The 18,225-nt window shown below is 41.8% G+C and overlaps 1 protein-coding gene across 1 annotated transcript in view; it reads right to left on the bottom strand.

Moving 5' to 3' along the window:
* The window catches only part of TRERF1 (transcriptional regulating factor 1), a 279,684-nt gene extending 269,724 nt beyond the window's left edge, over nucleotides 1-9,960 (bottom strand). Inside the window, 1 exon segment of the mRNA XM_074310893.1 lies at nucleotides 9,739-9,960. The gene's annotated coding sequence lies outside the window, so the exon portion shown is untranslated.
* Between the last annotated feature and the right edge of the window lie 8,265 nt (nucleotides 9,961-18,225).

Here is an 18,225-nt window from a genome sequence, read left to right as displayed (position 1 = left end):
AATCCTGCATAGTATTACCTATATGAGTTTGGGCAAATCACAATCAACCTGAGCCTTAGTTTTTTTCATTTCTAAAACAAGGTGTCAAGCTCTAAATATGTCATTAATTTGAATTCACAAAGTCCTCTGAGCTGCTTTTCTCCTCAAACAAATTACATGAAAACCAGTCTGGTGAAAAATCATGATTCCTCTAAAGACAAAACACCCTCTATGAGAATTCAAATCATCACAACCCCCTCCCTTTCTCTGGATTATAGTTTCATGAATCCAGCTCTAGTCTCTCCCCAAAAATTGTCAGCTTCCTGATGACAGAAACTGTGGGCTATATTCCCCAATAGATGCCTACACACAAGTAGGGTTCAATTGGATTTTTTTGATTTTGAGCCAACAAGGAGGAAAGAAGGTCCCTAAATATTGTCACTTGGGTGTGATTTAGCATGAAAACACCTCATGGAGGCAAGGAGCCTTACCTCCTCTACCTGCTTTTTCAAAACTCACAACAATGCCTGCTGGCTCCTCAAACTATCCAGCTTCCACCTCCAATTAACTCATCCATTATCCTTTGTGAATCTGGGCAAGTCATTTTCCCTTTACAGATTTCAGTTTTCTCATCTATAAAAACCATCCCTGCCTGATTTAAATCTATGGCCTTAAAATCTTAGAATTACTTGTAAATCTTAGCAGAAAACCACAAGGTCATGTCATAGGTCAGAGGCCCAATTTTTAAAAGAAAATACCTAAATATTTCTGTCTCAACTATATGAATATTTCACACTAAAGTTTTATTGACCTAAATTATTTTGGATTTCCCATTACTTTGTATATTTTCTGCACTATCTTCTCACTAGAGGATTAAGTTATATGAATTTCCTCCATCATTCCTTTATATCTCTCATCGATTCACTTCTTCCCTTCCAACTAAATCTATGGGGAACAAATCAAACTGATAGGAATAAGGTCGATCTTTCAGAAGAAACATTTCAGTGTTAAACAGTTTCAATCTAATTTTTAAAAAATCAAAATGGGCGCCTCAAACTCAATGCATCCAAAATGAACCCATCATCATTTCTCCCTAATAATACCATTTTTTTGTCAGAGACACACTATTCTCCCATTCTCCCATGCCTTAAGTTATCTCAGATTAGTCTCTCCTTCATCTACCAGGTATACCCATCCAATCTATTATTCTACATTAGCAGCTTCTTTTATATCCAGAAAGGTGTAATTGGTGCTATGGAAATGGACTCTACCTAGGATAGGTTCCCTGATGTTGAATGCCTGCCACCTCCTTTCTTCTTCAGTTACTAAATTTCTGTACATATTTAAATTGATACTCAACTACACAGGCCCATGTTTAAATGCTAACTCTTCCACAAAGTTTTTCTTGATGTCTGCCCTTTCCCATTTCCCTTGCTATTAAAAATCTGACCTTCTGGAAAAGGTGCTACTGCTATGGAGTATAGAACAAAGATGTCACAGTCTTTACCAGCAAAAAATTCCCATTATATCCTGAACCAATTTAAAAGGTACTTGGGAAATGTTTAACAAAATAAATAAAAATTCAATATAATGTTAATTTGTTGTTTTCTAAATCAATATGAAACCCATAAGGAAAACATTTCTATTTCAATTTGACATCATTGATGTAAAGTTTCAGGTTTTTCAGAGATTGTTTCATCTCCACCTCCACCCCCCAATAAACTGTAAGCTTTATGGAAGCAAAACTCAATATTACCTACACTTTTTCCCCCCCAGGAGACATTTCAATTCCAACTAGGAATTTTTGTGGACATCTAACTTGTAAAAGATATCAGGCTAAGCACTGTGAGAGTGAAAGCTAAATACTGCCAAACTCTCAAGAGATTTGTCAAGAACCTGGGTTCAAATACTACATTTCCTATTTTCTATGAGACACTGAATCTTTTAATTCCCTGGGACTCAGTTTCCTACAACTGTAAAAAGAGGTGTTTGGATTTAATACCCTATAAGATCCTTTTCAACTCTAAATCTATGTGATATTATTCATAACAAGTGTCCAAGTAACATTCAAGGGAGATCAAGATTAAAGACAAAGAACTAAGCTCATCAGACAAAGGCTAGAAATTCCAAGAGGAGGGAGAGAACACTTTCACTTGGGGCAATCAGAGGTTAGCTAATAGACTGGTCAGTAGTCTGAAAAATGCAAAGTCCCAAATGTGAAATTCTTTCCCCCACACATTCACATGATTTCTAAAATATATTCTCTTTCTTCTATCCTTAGGGGACTCATGTTTAACCAGGAAGAATACAACAGGTTCAATGATAGAAGTTCCTCACTGGTTATATTTTACAGCTTTTTAACAAATTTCTCCCTCCCCCTCCATTTCTCTCTGTGATATTCATTTTCAGTTCTGCACAGGTATTTACATTCAAGATGTCAGCATTGAAAAGATGATAGAGCTCCACTTTGATGGGAAGCTTACAGTAAGAGAAATCTCTAGTTTCTCCAAAGCATACCTTACCACCCCCTTCAAAGGTAGCTAGGGGGCACAGTAAATAAAGCCCTGAACCTGGAGTCAGGAAGACTCATCTCCCTAAATTCAAACCCAATATCAAATACTTACTAGCTGTGTGACCTTGGTCAAGTCACTTAACTTTGCCTCCATTTCTTCACCTGTAAAAGGAGCTGTAGAAGAAAATGGCAAACTCTAGGGCCCACTCAAATGACCAAAAACATACCCATCTTCCCAGCCATCACTCTTGGCATCTCTTGTCAAAATAGAACCTTGGACTCAGCTCCAAGACCCTCTGATAGAACAAGGCCTCCACACCACAATCAAGCAATCTCTATTCCTTTTCTCTTCCCTTTTCCAACTCTCCATTACAGCCAGTTTTCTCCTTTTTTGACTAGAAGCTCCAGGAGAGCAGGGACTAGCTTGCAATTGTATTTTAAGAGCTTTAGGACGATGTCTGGAAAATAGTAAGTGCTTTCTCCTTTTACCTAACTACCTACTAACCAAGTAAAATATTAACAAGTAGCACCTACTTGAAAAAGAATTCATAAAAGTTTAAATTAAAAACCCACTTGCAACCTTCTTTACACAGATAAGAAGCCTTTTCTGGACAGAAAGAGTTAAAAAAAAAACTTTTGTCCACATTGGATTCAAATAGCCTCAAATACTAAATTAGATGGAATCTAAATTAATGAAACTCAATTATACATTGACTAGAACAAGCCTGGAAAGACATTTTTCTTTGGGCATCAGCATTTAACAACACAAATATTTTCTAAGTAAAACCTGGAAAAGAGCAAAAGATAGGGGAGGAACAATTGAGAGTAAAGCGAAGTGAAGGAGGTTTTTTAAGTGCAAGCATGAGTCTGGAAGGGCTAGATGGTTTTGTTTGGTTGGTTGGTTGGATTTTTTGCTTGTTTGTTTCGTATAATAGCTGAAAAGTGATGTGATTTTAAAAAGCCCACCAAACTACCACTAAGCAGTCCTTCACAGTCTGAGGAGAGGGGGATGTCTAGAGAAAGGACCTATGACTAAAAATGGAAAAGGGGCTTTCCTAAGCAATGGCTGAGAAAGGAAGGGGAGCCCTTTTGCAGAATTTTTCCCAAGGGGCCTAAAATTTAAATCCATGCTTCTGCCTATCTAATTTCTTAAACCAGCATGGGAATCTGAGCTGTCTTTTCCCAATCACATTACAACTAGTTTTCAAATAAATCTAATCCGAGGCCTAAATTACTCTGACTGAAGATTCTTTTCCCCAGAAGAAGGAACTCACTCCTACCTTTACGCTGCTCAATAATGCAGTCAAATGGGCTGGGGAAAAAAAAAAAAAAAGCTTGCAAGATTTCTGATGCAGTCTTAACTCTTTGGGGCTCCTGCTGTCACCGTTTCCACAGTGGACCAAGCCTTTCTACTCTAAGGCTAAAATAGGGTTCTTAAGTGAGCTCCATGAACAGATTTCAAAAGGTTCTTGAATTTGTTTTGTTTTTAAATATATTTTGATAACTATTTCAACATGGTTTCCTTTGTGATTTATGTTCTTTATTTTATGCATTTAATGTCATTATTCAAGAAGAGGCTCAGAATGCCAAAGGGATTCTTCACACACACACACACACACACACATATAGACACCCCACCAGTAGGGATCCTCTGACCTATGAAAATGTGGCACATATTGCAGGTAAAAGTCATCATGCAAGATACCATAATACCTTATACCCTGCTTCCATGTGGCCAATTTTTATCTATGTACAGAACACCTCGAACATTTGGAAGTCCAAAGGACTTTTCCTCCCAGAACCTACACTCTGCATCTGTTCCTACTCACTTTAGTCTTTTTTTAAAAGTCACTTATTTAAATGCAATTTTTGAAAATCACCTTTAAATTCATTCATTCATTTACCAAACATTTATTAACCCTTACTATGTGTCCTAGGCACTATTCTGATGCTGAAGCGACAAAGACAATAGTCCCTGCCCTAAAGGAGTTTATATTCTATTGGAGAGAAATAAGAGCATAGACAGAGAAAAATATAATTTGAAAACAGTAGCAAGAGGGCAGCTGCCATCAAGAAATGTTTATGTAGTCATGCTCAGAAAGAAATCTGAGATACTAAGTTGCAGCAGTGAGGAGGCTTTATCTAATGCAGAAATGGAAAGAATAAACACCTTTCCATCCTCATCCCCAGCAGAGTAAAACCCAAATCACCTGCTTTCTCAATAAACTTAAATTTGGCAAGGAATTCTCTAGCACTATTAGCTATATCAAGGACTCTAAGAGTCTTATACAAATTCAAGCATCTTTTTTAGAACTCTATTTTGTTGGGGGGGGGGGGAAGAGGGAGGAAGACAGGAATAAAAAAAAGAGTTTATCATTGAGCCACCTCTCTGACTCGAGTTACTAAAACTGCACTAACACCCAAAAATGTGGCCCCACTCAGCCCTAGCTAAGAAGCATTCCAGTAACTAAAACAAAGCTGTACTTACACAAATCAAGTATTTTTCATTTTCTCCCTTTATTCCCTTCATCCTTCATTGAGATGCTAATTCAGAAATTTCATTAATCCACACACATCACACCAGCCCACCCAGGACCCCACATCCATCCTCCTTCCCATTAGCCACCAGGCTTTATGAGGCAGGAAATAAAACCTGGGGGGACTGACTATTGCAAGTGCACATAGAAAACCCAACACCTGCTCCCACCACCTGGGATCATAGCCTCTGGTCTGAATCAATCAATCAACAATCGTTATTAAGTACTTACTAAGTCTGATGGGGGAGGGGTTTGATGGGCAGGGGGGAGAAAAATAGATTCAAAGACTCTATGGTGGGGGAGGGAAGCAAATCCCTGCCTTGCCCTTAGAGAGCTTACATTCTATGGGGAAAAATAAGTACAGGTAAATAAATCTAAGGGAGGGGACAGGAAGGGAACAAACATTTACTAAGCTCTTATTAAGTACTATATATTGTATCTATTATATGTTAACATTTACAAGTATTATTTCATTTGATCTTCATAACAACCCTGGGAGGTAGGTACAATTATGATCTCCTTTTTACATTTACAAAAGTAAGGCTAAATAAAAGCAAGATAATAGGAAAAGAGATCCTTTTAATCATTTTAAGAAAAGAAGCTTATCTAGTGTTCTTCCTACTATATTCATGTTGAAAGATAAATAATATTATTGTGAAAACCACCTTAAATTATACAAGCTATTCTCCATTATCCCATGTGGCAAGGTCACAAAAAAATTGGCCTATCTAGAGGCCTGCTCAGAATGATCCCCTCCCCCATCACTGTTTTATTAACACTGCCTCCTCAACCATTTGATTCAAATTCATAATATTACCTGGGATTTCTGGAAACCTATATATACTTTTTCTGGGTCAGCTGACATATGTACATAATATGGAATCCACCTCTCATCTGTGAAATGGACTAAATCAGATTTATGCCTTCTAATTCTCTCTCCTAGAATCCTTTTCCTCTTTTGTAAATGAGCATAATAACAGCACAGTAAGTTAACCTACATAAAGCACTGTGCAAATTTTAATCAGTCAAAACATTTTCAGTTACATCCAACTCTTTGTGAACCCTCTTTGGAATTTTCTTGACAAAGATACTGGAATGGTTTCCCATTTCCTTCTCCAACTCATTTTGCAGATGAGGAAACCGAGGCAAGCAGAATTAAATGACTTGCCCAGGGTCACACAACCAGTAAGTAGTATCTGAAGCCACATTTGAACTAGGATCTTCCCATCTCCAAACTACTGGGCCACCTCGCTGCCCACAAATTTTAAAATTCTGAAACTTGACAGACATAATTATTATGCTTATGAGGAGGTTAATTGAAATTTTCAAACTAAGAAAAATCATTTCTGCAGTACTCACAATTTTATGTTATCTGTACCACAGCTCCAAGTCCCTTTGCATCAACATTATTTCAAGTCTGAATGTAAAAATCACTAGACTTCACAATCTACATCCTTAAAAGGAATTAGTAGTAGCAACAACAACAGCAATTAGCAAGCATTTATCTAAGTGTATTTGATTCTCACAACAAACCTGTGAAGTAGGTACTGTTTTATCCCCTTTTTCAGATAAAGAAATAAATAGGCTGGTCAATAGGATTAGGAACACAAAGTCCTACTCAACCCATTTCACTGGTGCATGGATGAAGGAAAACATTTATTAAGTACTTACTATGTGCTAAGTACTGAGGATACAAACAGAAAAAAATAAAACAATCTCTGGTCTCAAAGACTTCAAAACCTCATAAAGACAAAAAAGAGAGAGAGAGAGAGAGAGAGAGAGAGAGAGAGAGAGAGAGAGAGAGAGAGAGAGAGAGAGAGAGAGAGAGAGAGAGAGAGAGAGAGAGAGAGAAGAGAGAGAGAGAGAGAGAGAGAGAGAGAGAGAGAGAGAGAGAGAGAGAGAAGGAGAGAGAGAGAGAGAGAGAGAGAGAGAGAGAGAGAGAGAGAGAGAGAGAGAAGAGAGAGAGAGAGAGAGAGAGAGAGAGAGAGAGAGAGAGAGAGAGAGAGAGAGAGAGAGAGAGAGGAGAGAGAGAGAGAGAGAGAGAGAGAGAGAAATGGACTCCAATATGGCAGCCAACACAGAAAAAGAAAATCTAGGTTTCCAGAAATCCTAAGCCAATCTCTTTCCACTAAACCTGTTAGGCTTTTGGTTGGCCATCAATTAATCCTCAAAATAATCCCACAGAACAGATTCTAAATCAACTACTTCTTAATGATCACCTATTTCCCCAGTACTTCAGATTAGCTACAACCTTATAATTGTTCACAGAATATACTTACAGATCCGAAGGACCTTATGCTTTTTGTTACCAACCAATTGCACCTTCAAGGCTAGGTTGATATCTCCTTTACAAGTTTTTGTTTCTTATAAACCAATACTTTAAGATACAAACCGATACAAATACTTAAGGAGTTTGTCCTTCCAATTCCCACTTCTCTACCATCTAATTCACCAAACATTCACCATAGCACAAGATGCTTAGAAGACAAAACTGACTGACACTTCAACATAGTCCAGCGGCATCATTTTTTCAGAACTAAGTTTATACATAAAATATTATTCTACATTAACCCATGACACTAAGCCCTTACTGTCAGGTTGTGAAAAGGCCTGTGTTTATTACAGAATCTGTCTGCCCAAACAAACAAACAAACAACAACAAAAACAAAGCATTTAGAAAACTCAAACTTTCCTTTTAAACAACCCCTTGGGAAAAGGGGCTTGTCTCAAAAGGGAAGAGCACTGCCTGGGTACCATTTCCAAAACCACACAAGACAAGCAACATGATGCCTTTTGAGGGGAAGGGGGTTAGAAAAAGTATGAATTATGATTCACATCATCTAAACCTTGATTACAAAAAGTATATTCTAGATTTAAAGAAAAAATTGTTGTTCCTGGTTTAATGAAGGCAATAAATTAAATATCTCATTGTGTAAAAAATCAAATGACTCTTCTGGGCATGGAGGTGAGGCAGGGCAATAATTCTGCTAAACTGGGATAAATCCAAGTAAAGATCTTGTTCATTCTCCCAGCACTCTGCATAAGCACACACCCCAGACTCTCAGTTTTTCAGCTGGTTTAAAAAAAAAAAAAAAAAAAAAAAAAAAAAAAACAGAGCTAATTTGTTTAAATAATGCCTAGTTAGGTAACATTTGTTAAGTGACAATAACAGTTTATTCCTAAGTGTCTGGAAGTTCAAACCTCTGAAGCAGGCAGTCTGAAAGCAAAACTAGAAGAAAAAAGAAAAGAAAAATGAACTGTCCAAAGCATGTGGAAACTTTTTTTTTTTTAACTTTTTATTTTTCCTGATCTAATGGATTCTGGTCCACTGTAATACCAAAAAGAATTCAAAAAAAAAATTTTTTTTAATTTAAGCAATTTCAGATGAACCCATTGCTCAGAGTTTACTTGATGAGTGTCCCAAAGTTGGGTAGATTGGACTAAGGCCAGTCCTAATGTACAGAAAATTATTCTGGTAAAGTTGAAATCTGGATAATCAAGGGTGTTTGACAGGGAGGCAGATCTGACAAATCTGCAGAAATCAGGACAGGCAAGAGACCAGGCAAGGCTGCTGACTACTAACTGCTAACAGCTCTATTTGTTGGAAATCTTTAAAATGATCATTTTCGATCAGCAAAGTTCACAGCAAATATTAGTGAGCATTGCAACTACAAAGTCCTTTTCTGAAGGCTCTCTTTAACACTTGCCTATCTTAGTAACACTGGGGAATCAATTTCAGATCAGAATTTAGTTCTCTCCTGCTAAAATGTGGCCTGCTAAAATGCAAAATCAGTTTACATGCTTCCATGTGACTTTCAAAAAACTCTTCTGCCGTCCCCAAATAAATGTCATTTTCAGGCATGTATTCCACAAAAACAGCACATGCCATGCTGTCACCAGCCTCTGTGGAACCCATTCAATTGGCCCACAGCTCTGTCTGGTCTCGGGATGAGTTTATCCGGCCACTAAAGAGGGCAGCCTGGAACAAACGTAGGGACCAGAAGGGATTTTCCTTCTTGGTTAACGATTCCTAGAAAAGCACATGTTCCAGGCACAAGGCTGGTCAGAACCTGCCAAGCCAGGTAGCCTTCACACCTTCCAAAGTGTGGAGAAGCATGGAAAAAAATACCTGTTTCTCCAGCCTCTCATTTCTATTTTCCAGCCCCATAGTCTCGATTTGGAAAGGCGCAGGGTGGGATGGCTTTCACAACGTGCCCCTAATCTTTCCCATTTGGGGAGCTCCACACAACTTCAGGAGAGCACAGGACAAGCACACACACAAACTTCCAGCCCACACAGCTCAGGCTTGCCCCATGGGCAACGCACACATGCATGTCAAAAAAGCCCAAAAGACCCATCCCTAGGGTCCGGCGGTTCTCCGGCTGGAAGAATGAGGGCTTTATAACATAGCAAGTCTCCACGGCGAGGCCCTCTCGCCACCACACCCCACCCCGGGGCTGCCAATTAGGGCACTTACGCCCCCCACCCCCGGCACCAGGGATGTCTGGCAGCTTAGGGAGGGAGAGGGAAGAGAGGCGAGGGGAAGGAGGCCTGGCTCAGCCATACTGAAAGTAAAGGAGTAGAAAAAAAACTTTTCCTCCTTCCAGCCCCCACCACGTCCTTCTTCTCCCTCCCACCCCCACCCTAACTCTTCCTCACAGAGGAACCCCAGCTTATGCAAAAATGAAACTTATTAAGTTTCTTGCCTACCTTAGATGGCTCTGCAACAAGTGCATGTGTGTGCAATCCGACCAGGAGACCGGTCTCGGCTGGGGGGGTTGGGGGGGAGGAAGGGGGTGCAGAACTGATGGAGTAATTTCAATATTAATTTATGACAGAGCCGCCTCCTCTCTCAGCGCTACTCACTTACAGTACAACCCTCCTCCTGTAAACAAATATCGCTCCGCCAGGAAACATACTCCCCATATGCATGGCCCCTTCCCCCCCTACTCAGTAGCCGCCCCCCCATCCCTCCCAATGCATGCTCCCCACCCCCGCCTCCCTCCAGGAAGCTCCCTGCTTCTCTCGCAACCAGCTCTCTACCCCCTCCCTCCCTCCTTCCCTCCTCCCTCCTCCTCCCTCCTCCTCCTCCTCCTCCTCCTCCTCCTCCTCCTCCTCCTCCTCCTCCTCCTCCTCCTTCTTCTTTTCCTCCTCCTCCTTCTCCTTCTCCTCCTCCTCCTCCTCCTCCTCCTCCTTTTCCTCCTCCTCCTCCTCTCCTCCTTCTCCTCCTCCACCCCAGCAAGAAACTTACTCCGCATAAGCCTACACCCTCCCTTCAGGAAATCTACTCTCCATATGCATACAGCCTCCCCGCAGGAAATCTACTCCCCACTCCCCCCCACCCCGTCCCTATATGCATGCACCCCTCCCCTCTGGAGATCCCTCCTCCTCCTCCTCCTCCTCCTCTTCCCTCCTCCTCCTTCTCCTCCTCCACCAGCGCCAGCCTGACTAGAAACTTACTCTGAAGCGTGCAGTCTTCTCTATCCTGGAAACTTACTGCCTTGTATAACGCCCGCCCTTGTCCCCTCTTCCCCCAGCCCTCTCCAAGCCAGCAACTTAAAAAGTCTCTGCATGCAGACTCTCTTTTCTCCTTTCCTTCAGGAAATTTGCAACGCAGGGCTCTGCCCGGGTGCATCCACCCTCCCCTCCAGGAAACTTACACCCCATCTGCATGCACCGCCTCGGAGTCTTAAGCTAAGAGGAAAGGGGAGAAAGGAGAATACATCTGTATCCATCGCCCCTCCCCCGGCTGCAGTCCAGGCCGGGCAAAGCTTCTGTAACCTGGTCTTACCTTTGGTTCTGCACCCCCCCACCCCACCGGGATCCCCCCACCTCCCCAAGCCTTTCTTACCCCGTTCCCCAGCGCCCCGTTCTCGCTTCCATTACCCACCCCTAGCAACCGTTCCCAAGCTCCTCTCGCTTTTTTTAATTTTATTTTTTTTAATCCAAGGATGCAAATTCCTCCCCTGTCAGCAAATCGACTGTCAAATTATTTTCTTGCAAAAGGAGAAAAGGGGAGGGGAGGAGGGAAAGGAGAAGCAGAACAAGGAGGAGGGATGGGGGGGGGGGAGAGGGCAAGCGTGGAGATATCCCTCCGCTGAGATGGGTCTGGCCCCAGGCTGAGAAAGCAGGAAGTAAGGTGTCCAGCGCCCCAGCTTCTCCCAGCCAGCCCTGCAGCCCAAGCGGTCCGTCCTGAGCCTAGGGGACCCGGCCTCATTGTTTGCATCCTTCCGACGGGAAATTTGTTATTTGCTGATTTATTCTGCATAAGATCCCCCCCCCTCCAAGAATCGAGAGGGGGCAAGAGATGCAGGGGAGGGGGGAGGGGCTCAAGTCCAATGCCAAGGAAGGTAGGGACCGCAGGGCAGGTATCGCGGCTGCCCAGCCGAGGACCTGTCAAGCCAAGCTGTAGGGGAACCCCCTTCCCCTCCCCCACCCTCTCCGCCCTTCCCTGCTTCTGCTAGTAGAAAGAGGCCTGGAGGAGGGGGCGTGGGTATGGCCTGGCGCTGCCCCCTAGATCCAGACCTGAACGGGAGCTCGTCCTGCTAAGCTCGGACCGTCCGCCTTCTCCCGCACCTCATTTACTGGAATTCACTTATCAATAAATTGAAATCTGATTTATTACAATTTCTCAACTGTACGCTGGAGCGATGGAGGGGGAGGGGAACTTCCTCCTTCACCAGCTCTCCCACCTCCCCCCGCTGCTTTAGGTTTGGGGACCCGGTCAGGGATCCCAGGAAAAGGCAGCGGGCTAAAAGACTCAGGGCAAGCGCATCCCTTCTCTGAGCGAGGAGGAAGATGGGGGGAGGGTGGCCGAGGCTCCAGACGTCGTAGAAAATGTAGATCTCTAGGGAGGGGTCTCAGGCCCTCGGAAGGAGGCTAGGAAGGGAGGTTGCCTAGGAGAGAGGGGCTGGGGGCAGCGCCTGGGAAGGGGAGGGGGTGCATGGGGTGCAGCCGCTGGAGTCCGCCCCTCCTCACACGCCATGACTGGTAACGTGGTGTAAGGGAGGAGGGGACTGAAAAAGGAGGCAGCCCAGGCTGGGTTAGTATTGGTTCAAAACCTAAACCTTCTCCTCCCGATCTCCTCCTCTACCTCCTCCTCTTCCCAGTCTCCTCCTCCTCCGCCCGGTCTCCTCCTCCTCTTCCCCCTCCTCCTTCTTCTCCTTCTCCTCCTCCTACTCTGCGGGGGAAGCTGCTGCACCCAAACTCTGAGCCAACGCTGGCTGCGAAATAGGCGGAGTGGGAAGATGAAAAGCCACTAACGGGTTAAAACATCTCCCCTAGCTGGCAAACTCTCCGCTAAAAACGCCACTGTGTATGGTCCTGAAGTTAGAGAGAGCCGGAGCGGCTATGCCTAGGTGTGTAACCTGGCCCTGCACTCTGTGCCCCATTTCCTTTAAATATTTCTTGGACTCCCAGGCCGAGGATAGTTTTTTAAATGGGCTCATCAAACAAATGTCTCGTCTGCAAGCCAGATTTGAGGTCCTTTCCTAGGTTCTTTTCAAAGGGGAAACTTACTGTGGGTTACTCTATTTTAGAGAGACAATTAAAACGTTTTTCAGGGAGATGCCGGGGAAAAGGAACTGATAGAGATTGCTTCCTTTCTCCCACCCGAGTATTATGTAACTGCAACGACAAATGGCAGCCAAGCTCATCCAACAACCTATCCCTTTTCTCCTCTCCCCTTCCCCTTTCCCAGCCACATGGGTATTGGGTGTGGACTGGGTGGGGGGAAGCTATATTGGGATCTTTAAGCATGAGGTCATCGGCTAGAGGGAGCTGCTGCCAGAGCAACTGAGATTGTGTGTGTATTTTAAGGGGTGGAGGGGCAGGGATTCTTGGAGTTCTCCCCTAACAACTTGGAAAATTCTCCTTCTAGCCCAGTTTGCAGTTGTGGAAGGCTCTGCAGAAAGGTTGGTCAATCCTGCTTGCTGGAGTGACTTGACAATATCCCAGTCCCTAAACACTGCTACTTCACTTTTTACAGAGGCCTGCATAAGTTGAGGAGGCAAGACAACAGCTCATTCCTGCAGAATGGTGTATTAAGAGGCAATTCTTTGTCTCACAAATTCTGGACAGCTCAAAGCCCAAGTACTTTTTTGAAGTCCTTTCCTTAAATTTGAAGTCCTTTTCCTAAAGTCATGGTTTAGATACAACCAAATAAATTTAATCCATCCAGTAGGTACTGGGGGGAAAGAAAGTACCCTAGTACTTTTCAGTCTCAAGGAGCATTGGGAGAGGATGGCTCTCTCTACCAGAAACCACTGGGACTTGTAGTAGGAATTAGAGAGGAAGACTAGCACTTGAGGACCCATATTCTTTGCCTTTTTCCAAGAAGTAGCAAGGACATGAAGCTGAGGTACCTTTGGAAAAGGCCTCAACCCTGAAGAGACTCTCAAAGAACCCAGCTTAGGAACTTCAAAGCCAATCCAGAAATTATTTCATCTTGTCTCTGCTTCTTCCCATTCCTACCCCTCATACTTTTCTCAGATCTCTATACAGGAATAAAACTAGCACGCATAATGTGAGGTTTGGAGGATTAGAAATGATTTAGTAGCCACATACTAACTAACCAAACTACCCCATTGTAGTTAAACTTGCAGCTTAATAAAGCACTCCACCCTCATTCCCAGTGAGTCCAGAATGTCAGCTTCCAGGAAAAACATGAGCTTTTCTTGTTTACCTGGAGCAATGAAACAAAGATGATCCAGATTTTCATTTACTCAGTGAAGATACAATATCACAGTCATCTCTCAATTATCACATAAATGAAAAAGATCCTCAATTCTAATAAACAGGAGAGCTAGGTTCTCTAGTACTGTCCCAAACTCTACAGAATTAGGTGAGTGGACTTGGTCATATCAATATGACCTAGCTCCTTAGAGCTAGGAAGATGCTGGTAAATGCTTTACTACCATCTTTTGTGGGGAATAAGGGGGATAGGGAGGATGCACACATGACACACATGAAGTTTAAGCTTCATTTAAATTAATAACATTTTCTTAATACAGTCAACAAAAGAAAAAAATCAACCCCCAATTTTGTAACCTTTACCTATTTCCAACGTATAAATAAATGCTCACAGTGAAAATGGCTGAGTACCTTTCTCTCCAGAACCATTTAGAGCTTACAGCCTTAAACTTCTAATATATCACCTTTACATGCCATTATTAGATCTAAAAAGAGATATCCTCCCAGCTACCTTATGAGGCAAGTAAAAATTTGGGGGCAAAAGACTTCCCCTCTCTAGGCCTTAGTTTTTCTCATATGTAAAAATGAAAGGCTTGGATTAAACAATCTTTGACTTACAATTCTCATTCCTCTGATCCAAGTATTATCCTGATGTTATAGATAGAGGAACTGAGTCTTAAAATATCAAATAACCTACTTAAAGATCACATAACTCAAGGCAGTAGAACCCAGGTGTGTTTTAATTCCTGTAATCCAAACTGTGATAACTAGCATTATAAACACATTTAGTAACAGGTTTAAAAAAAACAAAAAGTCAAAATGTTATCATGAATCACAGATCTTATACTGTATTCCCCAAACTCCTCTTGGAACTAACAGTGCTATAAAATTACAAGGTGTTATATAGTATCATTATTACTATCTTCTATAGTTTTAATTCTCTCTGTTCCCAACACTGAGCCCTGACCTGATTCATTGGTTGCATACATTTTAAACATGGATTCAGAAGAAGAAAGAGAAGGAGGAGAAGGAGAAAAAGGAGAAGGAGAAAAAGGAGTAGGAGAAAAAAAAAAAAAAGGAGGGGGAAGAAGAGGAGAATTCTGCAGCCTTATATTGCTGCTACATTCCTCTACTCTTATACAAACAGCCAGCCCACAGCTACCCTAATCTCATCATGTTCATGCCTTTTTGCCAACAATGATAGCAAATAGCCAAATTGACCCTTCTCTTTCTCTCCTTTCCTCTGTCCGTTCTTTGATAAAGCATCCTGTGTTGTATCCAGCAAGAAAACTTACATTCAAATTGAGAACCCAAAGCCTACAGGCTTCTTGAAGTAATGTCAAAGGAAGTCAAAGTAGCAATCAAACTAGATTGCAATGAGCCCAGAGTCTAGGCAGTTGTGCTGCTGTGATAACTCTATTTGTGGCAGACAGGGCAAATTGGTTGGGCAAGACTAAGGATGTGGTGGAAACTGACCGGAGTGCAATATAAAGGAAGAAAGATAGTAGGGCTGCCATGGACCCAGGGAAAGCCAAGTTGACACAGGAAGAAGTGATTGTAGGAAATCACCAACATTTTGTTCATTATTTCTGTGTCAGGCAACAGACTTCTTTAGCTGGTAAAATATACAACTTATCAACGGTTAAGCATTTATTAAACACTTACTATATGCTAAGTATTAGGTTAACAAATATGAAAAAAGATAGTCCCTGCCCTCAATCTAATGGGAGAAGAAAATACACAAAGGGAAGCTGGTGCATGGGGAGGGCTGAGGAAGAAGGGTACCCATGTGGGTTCAGTCCAGTCCAAAGAGAGCAAGCTGGTGGAAAGAGAATGGCTGGCCTTGATACTTTAAAAGGAGGCTTTGGAAGGAGTTTTTTTTTTCCCCTCTAGCCTTCCATCCAGAGGAGCAAAGGGTACTGAGAGTACTAATGAACTGGGGTACCAAAACTAATTCAATCCTGAAGGGTGATGGGTTTGCTGGGTTAAATGAGAGAAATAGGATTGAGAGACTAGTGTATAAATGCCAGTAGTTTAACTCAACTTTTCCAAGTCTCAAATTTCTTTATTTATAAAATGGAGGGTAGAAATAGATGTGTGCCAGTGTTCTATGATTCTGTCAAAAGGGAGAAAGAATAGGCTTGAAAATGAATGAACACACAGCTGATTCACAATCAAATGGAAATGTCCTCATGGGACATTCTTATAATATTCTTGGATATGTTTTCAGTGCCCTAAATTTAACCAGATGGAATTATTTTTAAATATGACCCCATTTTGAAATGGAGGATTATATTTTTTTAGAACATCTACCTTTGAGGGTAAAGATGGGGAACATATTTGGTCACTCATCAAAGAAGCAGGCACCAGTCATATTCTTCCTGTCATAGTAGTAACAGATGGTCAAAAATGTATCTCAAGCAGGAATAACCAGAGGTCTGGCAACACAGGGCTGGAATATTGTGAAAAAACACAACCTCTAATTCCCACTCTACTGTCTGCTAGAGTTGAAAAACTCAGAGAGAGAACGTCATTGAATGCCTGTTTCACAAGTCAGGGTCCATAAAAACAGGACAAGTCAAGTGTGGTGTTATAGAAATGAGTGATAGGTGTAATTAATGGCACTAGTAAAGAAGGGCTCAGTGATCAAGGGGTAAATGAGTCAGCTGCAAGTTTAAGCAATGAAACTGTGTGGCCGTGGGGTGTTTCTCAAATTCTTGCTTATTTGGAGAAAGCATAATGTGCCATTCTCTAATAGCTAGTGCAGAGGGGTGGGGGGTGGGGAATGGGGGTGTAGAAAGTCATGGAAACAGAAATCTTATGTAACCCTCATCATTAAACCAATAGGATGGCATAGTTTGCTGACAGCCAGCTCAACTCAGGAGTCTATTAGGGTGAATGGTGTTAAGAAAAGAGGCACATTTTTATTCCAGATTGACATTTCTTGAGACAAGCGACATACCCAATATTTGTTCAGTTAATGCCAAGTGATTATATCTTTGGCATAGGGGAGCAGGGAGGGGCTGGGAAGATTGGTTCCAGGCTGCTACATAGGTTCTTAGGGTGAGGACGAGGAAAACAGGATCAAAGAATTGAGATAAGGAAAGGTCCTTACAAATCATCTAATACATCTCTCTGAGACTCAGAAAAGGTAAGAAATTTGCTTAAAGTTACACAAGCAACACAATTTGATGAGGAGAAAAAAACTGACAATTCCCTAATGGAACTTAGGAGAGAGATCTCTGAGTTTGAATACTGCCTCTAATTCTTACTTGCTGTTCTACTCTGAGCAAATTGATGAACTTGAGTCAGTCTCTGTTTTCTCATCTAGAAAATGTGGATGACATTAATATAATGATGCAATGAAATAAAATGGAATGGAAGATATGATATGATATGATACAATGCTATGGAGGTATTATGGGAGGCAGTAAAGTTTAGTGAAAACAACTAGGTGATGGCATAATGGATAGGTTGCAATACCTGGAGTTGGGAAGATTCATCTTCCTGAGTTCAAGTCACACTTCATACACTTACTAGCTGTATGATGGTGGGCAAGTCATTTTCCCTCATCTGGAAAATAAACTGAAGAAGGAAATGGCAAACCACTCCATTATCTCTGCCAAGAAAACCCCAAATGAGATAATGAAGAGTTGGACATAACTAAAAAAAAACTAAAAAAAAAAAAAAACTGAACAAGGTTTAGTGAATAGAAAGCTGATCTGGGAGTCAAGACAATTTAGACAGGAAAGTCCTCTAACTGGCTACATGATCCTAGGTGAATTAATTGCCCTCTTAGTGCCTCAAAGATTATAAATTGTGAAGTTTCCACACTGGGAGTTCTCCATGATAATAAAATTTTTAGTCTGACAAAAAATAACAAACTCTCAGACTAGAATGGATGAGTTAATCTTACATACTAAATGGAGAGCTAATTTTTCTGAGTTCAGAAAATGTGATTTCAGGTCCTTTGATACATACTGGGTAAATAAATATTCATTGAGAGAAGAGACTTATCAGGTACTGGGCCCTGGGGGCAATATTATCATTGATCCTTCCAGTCATGCCATTCCCAGGATGTGCCCCATTAATACTGGCACTCTCTGCCTGACTGTGTAACTCTGGGCAAGTTACCCATTTTCATTGTCCCAGGTCACTGTGACTATCAGTTGCCAAATAGACTTAGAATCAGCTTGTAAGAGGGAGCTTCTTCAGAAGTTCCTGACTAGGATGAAATCAAGGAACTGAAAGAGATAAAATATAGATATGATAATGTCTGTGAGAGGCTGGGCATAGCATATAGAAGGGTGCCTGGCCTTGGAATAACGAAGACCAGGATTCCAGATCTGCCTTTGACACATACTATTTGCACCATCGCTAGCAAATTACCCAAGCTGTTAGTGACCCAGTGAGCTTTCTAAGACAGTAAGTTTCAAGGTGATTTATGAGATAATGTCTGTTTTCTAAATGCCAGCAGTTATTATGATTGAGTAGCAGAACCAGCAT

This window comes from Sminthopsis crassicaudata, chromosome 4 (assembly GCF_048593235.1).
Source record: "Sminthopsis crassicaudata isolate SCR6 chromosome 4, ASM4859323v1, whole genome shotgun sequence".
NCBI classification, from domain to species: Eukaryota; Metazoa; Chordata; class Mammalia; order Dasyuromorphia; family Dasyuridae; genus Sminthopsis; species Sminthopsis crassicaudata.
This window is presented reverse-complemented; position numbering and strand designations above follow the sequence as displayed.